The sequence below is a fragment of the Panulirus ornatus genome, chromosome 71 (genome assembly GCF_036320965.1).
Source record: "Panulirus ornatus isolate Po-2019 chromosome 71, ASM3632096v1, whole genome shotgun sequence".
Lineage (NCBI taxonomy): Eukaryota > Metazoa > Arthropoda > Malacostraca > Decapoda > Palinuridae > Panulirus > Panulirus ornatus.
The window spans coordinates 7,158,270-7,165,747 of record NC_092294.1 but is presented as its reverse complement, the minus strand read 5'-3'; the positions used below and the strand labels follow the sequence as shown (position 1 = coordinate 7,165,747).

At 33.0% G+C, this 7,478-nt stretch overlaps 1 long non-coding RNA gene across 10 annotated transcripts in view; it reads right to left on the bottom strand.

Annotated features, from left to right (window-relative positions):
* Positions 1–1,510: 1,510 nt before the first annotated feature.
* Positions 1,511–7,478, bottom strand: part of LOC139747922 (uncharacterized) — an 84,985-nt gene continuing 79,017 nt past the window's right edge. For 4 of the 10 annotated variants that reach the window (XR_011712477.1, XR_011712469.1, XR_011712475.1 and 1 more), the window contains 2 exons: positions 6,174–6,307; positions 4,269–4,400 (listed from right to left, as the gene is read on the bottom strand). This is a non-coding gene — a long non-coding RNA (uncharacterized lncRNA). Of the gene's footprint in view, positions 1,604–4,268; positions 4,401–4,733; positions 5,265–6,173; positions 6,308–6,623; positions 7,140–7,478 lie in introns of those variants that run through there. The other 6 variants (XR_011712472.1, XR_011712473.1, XR_011712471.1 and 3 more) reach the window with 5 other exon arrangements.

Genomic DNA, 7,478 nt, shown 5'->3' with positions numbered 1-7,478 from the left:
GCAGAATGAAGTTGTAAAAGAAACCGGTGGTCTGTTACTGTTTGTATATTTCATACTTAAAACAAAAAGCGTCATACTAATGAGCTAAATCATCAATTTAGGAAAACCATGTGAACGATGAACAATCATAAGCTGTAACCTGAGTGAATATGTAACCTGAGTGAACTCTAATAATTTTCACTTAACCTGGGTGAATTTATTTTCAAGTCTATATAGAGTTCAACGGTTCTCTACGTTTAATGCAGCGATGACGAGGATACACCAATTGCCAAGTTGTTTGTAGTCCGGTCATCACGATTTCCACAACAATTCTTAAGAAGAATGAGTATGGTATTAATCATTATATCAACCATTTGCTCCTTACTGGCATCTGCCCATATACTTATTCATTGATAATGAACATCTAAGTCTCCTAAAACAACTACCATTGCCTTGCCTTGCGCAATGTCACTGCGCATGTAGTTATCGCTACCTCTGCTTGACTAACTTAGCGTCTATCATTATGTTTATACAGACAAATAATAAAGTATTGCATTACATTTAAAAAAAACACTTCTACTGTTTACACTTTGATTGAAAAAAAAAACACTCATGCAAACACTACTTCATAGTTAGTAGACAATAAATTTTCAAAGCCACAAGAAACATTTTACACTGATAAACATAAACCAAAATTAATTATATACGAATAATCCAAAGAAAGTAAAGTAAAGTAAAGTGTAATCCTTTCCTTGTCTTGAAATATTGCTAAAAGGTCAGACTTACTGAAAAGACATCAGAGGACATCCGTCTTCGGAGACGACACATACAAATGGCGGCCGTGCTCAAGAGAAATAAATACAAAGAAGCGCAATTGAAAGAACTTGTGATGGTTGCATTAACACAATCTGCAAGAGCGATTGAAAACTATTAGAAAACGGGAAATGTCATCCTTCAAAGAAAACGGGAAATTTTTTTTTAGCTACTTAAATATGCCATAATATTTGCATGGAAGAGATTCCTTTGTGTGGTATTAATGTTATCTTTTCCTTTGGCAAATGACAGAATTCTCTTCATGGTTCAACATATATATCTTTTAAGAAAGATATATATATTTCTTATTTTCGTTACTAGGTCATATATAGTAATCTAGATTTTCCAAATACTCTTATATTTCACTTCATTTCTAAATGATGTGATAAAAGGAGACAAATTACTTTTTTGATTATTAAAGCATTCATCGTAGAAAAATATTCTTTTTGATAGTCACATGCAAGTACAAACAGTCTTTAAAGAATGCCAAAAGGATGTAAAAGTCTTTTCAAAATAAACCTTTTAAAAACTTAAAAACCTGATATACAAGAGTATAAAAACAAGCAATAATATGAAACAAGAGAAGACATATTAATGATATCAAACATAGCCAAAATTGATACTGAAATAATTGAAGACGATTTTAAATTGTATAAATCAAATCTCGGTGAACACTGCTTCAGACCATAATGAAAGTCTCACTTCAGTGTTCATTCGTGGCTTGTGTGTCCTTTCTCACGTGCAAAATTCGCCTATTACCCAGAGGAGGGACGTTTTATGCCCTTCACGTTGCCTCTGCCGCTCATGTTCTCTTCCAAAAATAAAACAAAGCCATCTTTATAAGGAATATACACTCATTTGCTTAAAATGAAAATTTCAATTTCGATTATCAATCATTTACATAATATGATATAATATGTCCAGATACATTGCCTCAATTTTACGCATAATTCATCACTCTTGCCACGTTTAACTGCTGTCAGCTTTCACTGGCAGCATGAAGTTATAAAAGAAACCGGTGGTCTGTTACTGTTTGTATATTTTACACTTTAATACAAAAAGCGTCATACTAATCAGCTAAAACATCAATTTAGGAAAACCATGTGCACTGTAATAACGTTCGACGATGAACAATCATAAGCTGTAACCTTAGTGAATATGTAACCTGAGTGAACTCTAATAACATTCACGTAACTTGGGTGAATATATCGAGTTCAATGGTTCTCTACGTTTCATGGGTGTGGAATGTATTTCTTGCAATAAATCTATCAAGTATATGCAGCGATGACGAAGATACACCAATTTGCACAACAATTCTTAAGAAGAGTGAGGAAGGCATTAATCATTATATCAACCATTTGCCCCTTACTGGCATCCGATAATTAACATCTGTCTCCTGAAACAACTTTACGATTAAATAATTGATTAACAATTGCCTTGCTTTGCGCAATGTCACTGCGAATGTAGTTATGGCTACCTCTGCTTGACTGACTTAGCGTCTATCATTATGTTTATACAGACAAATAATAAAATATTGCATTACATTTAAAAAAACACTTCCACTGTTAACACTTTGAGTGAAAAACACTTCTGCAAACATTACTTCATAGTAGACAATAAATTTTCAATACCACAAGAAACAGCACTTAACATACATTTAATACTGATAATAAAATTAATTATATACGAATAATCCAAAGAAAGTAAACTTAAATGGCTAGAAGTGTAATCCTTTCCTTGTCTTGGTAAAAGGCAGATAGACAATGCAATATCGCTAAATAGTCAGACTTACCGAAAAGACATCAGAGGACATCCGTCTTCGAAGACGACATATACAAGACTAAATACAAATGGTGGCTGTGGTCAAGAGAAACAAATACAAAGAAGCGCAATTAAAAGAATTTGTGATGCTTGCAGTAACGCAATCTGGAAGAAAGATTGAAAACTACTAGAAAACGGGAAATGTCATCCATGAAAGAAAACGGGAAGTTTTTCTTAGCTATTCAAATGGGCCTTTGTTCTACTTTGTGTGGTATTAATGTTTTTTTTGCTTTAGCAAATAGATTTCTCAAGATATATATATATATATATTTCAAGAAAGATATGTTTCTCATTTTCGTTGCTAGGTCATATATAGTAATTTAGATTTTCCTAATACTCTTAAATTTCACTTCATTTCTAAATGATGTGATAAAAGGATTGTGCAACACTTTATTGATAAACATATACCAGGACATTTTGTTTTCATCGTATAGTAGACAGTTAGAAAAACATGCATTTTGATAGTCACATGCAAGTACAGCTAAAGAATGACAAAAGGATGTAAAATAATGAGCAAGTCTTTTCAAAAATAAATCTTTTAAAACGTAAAAACCTGATATGCAAGGGTATTTCTATGTACATGTGAATATATTTAGTCACACTCGTTGAAAATGAAAACAAGAGAAGACACCTATTAATGATATCAAACATAGCCAAATTGATATTGATATAATTGAAGACATCATTTACGATTTTAAATTGTAATCACATCTCTGTGAACACTGCTTCAGACCAGAATCAAAGTCTCGCTACAGTAATCATTCGTAACTTGTGTGTCCTTTTTCTCGTGCAAAATTTGCCTGTTACCCAGAGGAGGGACGTTTTATGCCCTTCACGTTGTCTCTGCTGCTCATGTTCTCTTCCAAAAAAAAAACAAAATCATCTTTACAAGGAATAGACACGTTTGCCTGAAATAAAAATTTCAATTTCAATTATCAATCATTTACATAATGTATAGTGAAATTTTACATGATTGATATAATATGTCCAGATACATTGCCTAATCCGGTACAGGTATTTCATTCTTGCCACGTTTTAAGTCTCTCTATACCGAGGTCAACGGTTCTCTATGTTTTTCTTGTAATAAATGTATCAAGTATATCCGGCGAAGACAAGGATACACCAATTGCACAACAATTCCACAACAATTCTTAAGAAGAGTGAGGCTGGCATTGATCATTATTTCAACCATTTGCTCCTTACTGGCGTCTGCTCATATACTTATTCATTGATAATGAACATCTAAATCTACTGAAACTACTTTACGATGAGATAATTGATTAACAAGCCAACTACCATTGCCTTGCCTTGCGCAATGTCACTGCGCATGTAATTATGGCTACCTCCGCTAGGGAACAGTGTTGGCTTGACTAACTTGGTGTCTATCATTATGTTTATACAGACAAATGATAAAAATAACAATTCACTTTGAGTGAAAAACACTCCTGGAAACACTACTTCAGAGTTAGTAGACAATATATATTCAAGGCTCCAAGAAACAGCACTTAACATATATTTAACACATAAATATACTGCCATTTAATAATCCAAAGAAATTAAAGGCATCCAAGCAAGAATCGTAATCCTTCCCAGCCTACTTGTGTAGGAAAAAGGCAGATAGACAATGCAATATCGCTAAATAGTCAGACTTACCGAAAAGACATCAGAGGACATCTGTCTTCGGGGACGACACATACAAGACTAAATACAAATGGCGGCTGTGCTCAAGAGAAACAAATACAAAGAAGCGCAATTAAAAGAATTTGTGATGCTTGCAGTAACGCCATCTCGCCATCAATGAAACTATTGGAAAACGGGAAATGTCTTATCCATCAAATAAAACGGGAAATTTTTCTTACCTATTCAAATATGCCATAATATTTACAGGAAATAGAGTCCTTTGTTCTACTTTGTGTGGTATTAATGTTATCTTTTGCTTTAGCAAACGACAGAATTCTCTTCATGGTTTAGTATATATATCTTTCATGAAAGATATGTTTCTTATTTTCGTTGCTAGGTCATATATAGTAATTTAGATTTTCCTACTGCTCTTGCATTCACTTAATTTCCAAACGATTTGATAAAAGGAAACAAATGATGGTGCAATACTTTATTGATAAATATATATATGGACATTTTGTTTTCATCTTATAGTAGACAGTTAGAAAAACATGCATTTTGATAGTCACATAGCAGTCACATATCTACCACGCCTTTAAAGAATTTAAAAAGGATGTAAAATAATGAGCGTCTTTTCAAAATTAATCTTTTAAAACTGAAAAACCTGATATACAAGAGTATTTCAATCTATATGGAAATATATTGTCACACTCGTTGAAATTGAAATCATACAATAAAATGAAACAGGTGAAGACACCTATTAATAATATCAAACATAGCCAAAATTGATATTCAAATAATTGGAGATATCATTTACGATTTTGAATTGTAAAAATCACATCTCTGTGAACACTGCTTCAGACCAGTAAGACTTCAGTAATCATTCGTAGCTTGTGTGTCCTTTTTCTCGTGCAAAATTCGCCTATTACCCAGAGGAGGGACGTTTTATGTCCTTCACGTTGCCTCTGCCGCTCATGTTCTCTTTCAAAAATAAACAAAACCATCATTACAGGGAATAAACACTCGTTTGCCTGAAATGAAAATTTCAATTTCAATTATCAATCATTTACATTGCCTAATCTAATTCAGGTATTTCATTCTTTACGCATAATTCATCATTCTTGCCGCGTTTAACTGCTGTCAGCTTTCACTGGCAGCATGAAGTTTTAAAAGAAACTGGTGGTCTGTTACTGTTTGTATATTTCACACTTAAAACAAAAAGCGTCATACTAATGAGCTAAATCATCAATTTAGGAAAACCATGTGAACTGTAATAACGTTCGACGATGAACAATCATAAGCTGTAACCTAAGTGAATAGTAATATACTTTCAAGTCTCTCTATACCGAGGTCAACGGTTCTCTACGTTTAATAGGTGTGGTCTTTACATCTAACTAAAGGAATGTTTTTCTTGTAATAAATGTATCAAGTATATCCGGCGATGACAAGGATATACCAATTGCACAACACCAATTCCACAACAATTCTTAAGAAGAGTGAGGCTAGCATTGATCATTGTATCAACCATTTGCTCCTTACTGACGTCTGACTTATTCATTGATAATGACCATCTAAGTCTCATTGCCTTCCGCAATGTCACTGTGCATGTAAATATGCAGTCAAGTAGTGGTGGCTTGACTAACTTGGCGTCTATCATGTTTATACAGACAAATAATAAAGTATTGCATTACATTTAAAAAAACACTTCCACTGTTAACAACTTTGATTGAAAAGCACTCCTGCAAACACTACTTCATAGTTAGTAGACAATATATATTCAAGGCTACAAGAAACAGCACTTAACATATTTAACACTGATAAACATGAACCAAAATTAATTATATATGAATAATCCAAAGAAAGTAAAGTTAAATGGCATCCAAGCAAGAAGCGGAATCCTTCCCAGCCCACTTGTCTAGGAAAAAGGCAGATAGACTTACCGAAAAGCCATCAGAGGACATCCGTCTTCGGAGACGACACATACAAGACTAAATACAAATGGCGGCCGTGCTCAAGAGAAACAAATACAAAGAAGAGCAATTAAAAGAATTTGTGATGCTTGCAGTAACGCCATCTGGAAGAGCGATTGAAAACTATTAGAAAACGGGAAATGTCTTATTCATCAAAGAAAACGGGAAATTTTTCTTAGCTATTCAAATGTGCCATAATATTTGCAGGAAATAGAGTCCGTTGTTTTACTTTGTGTGGTATTAATGTTATCTTTTGCTTTAGCAAATGACAGAATTCTCTTCATGGTTCGATATATATCTTTCATGAAAGATATGTTTCTTATTTTCGTTGCTAGGTCATATATAGTAAATTAGATTTTCCTACTCTTACATTTCACTTCATTTCTAAATGATGTGATAAAAGGAAACAAATGATGGTGCAATACTTTATTGATAAATATATATCAGAACATTTTGTTTTCATCTTATAGTAGAGTTAGAAAAACATGCATTTTGATAGTCACATGCAAGTACAAGCAGTCACATATCTACCACGTCTTTAAAGAATGTAAAAAGGATGTAAAATAATGAGCAAGTCTTTTCAAAATAAATCTTTTAAAACTTAAAAACCTGATATACAAGAGTATTTCTATCTATATGGGAATATATTCATTCACACTCGTTGAAAATGAAAACAAGCAATAATATGAAACAAGAGAACAGCCATCAATAATATCAAACATAGCCAAGATTATATCTAAATGATTGAAGACATATCATTTATGATTTTAAATTGTGAAAATCACATCTCTGTGAACACTGCTTCGGACCAGAATCAAAGTCTCACTTCAGTAATCATTCGTAGCTTGTGTGTACCTTTTTCTCTTGCAAAATTCGCCTGTTACCCAGAGGAGGGACGTTTTATACTCTTCACGTTGCCTATGCCGCTCATGTTCTCTTCCAAAATTAAAACAAAACCATCGTTACAAGGAATAGACACTCATTTGCCTAAAATTTCAATTTCAATTTCAATTATCAATCATTTACATAATGTACAATGAAATTGTACATGATTGATATAATGTGTCCAGATACATAACCAAATTTGATACAGGTATTTCATTCTTTACGCATAATTCATCATTGTTGCCACGTTTAACTGCTGTGAGCTTTCACTGGCAGAATGAAGTTTTAAATGAAACCGGTGGTCTGTTACTGTTTGTATATTTCACACTTAAAACAAAAAGCGTCATTCTAATGAGCTAAATCATCAATTTAGGAAAACCATGTGAACGT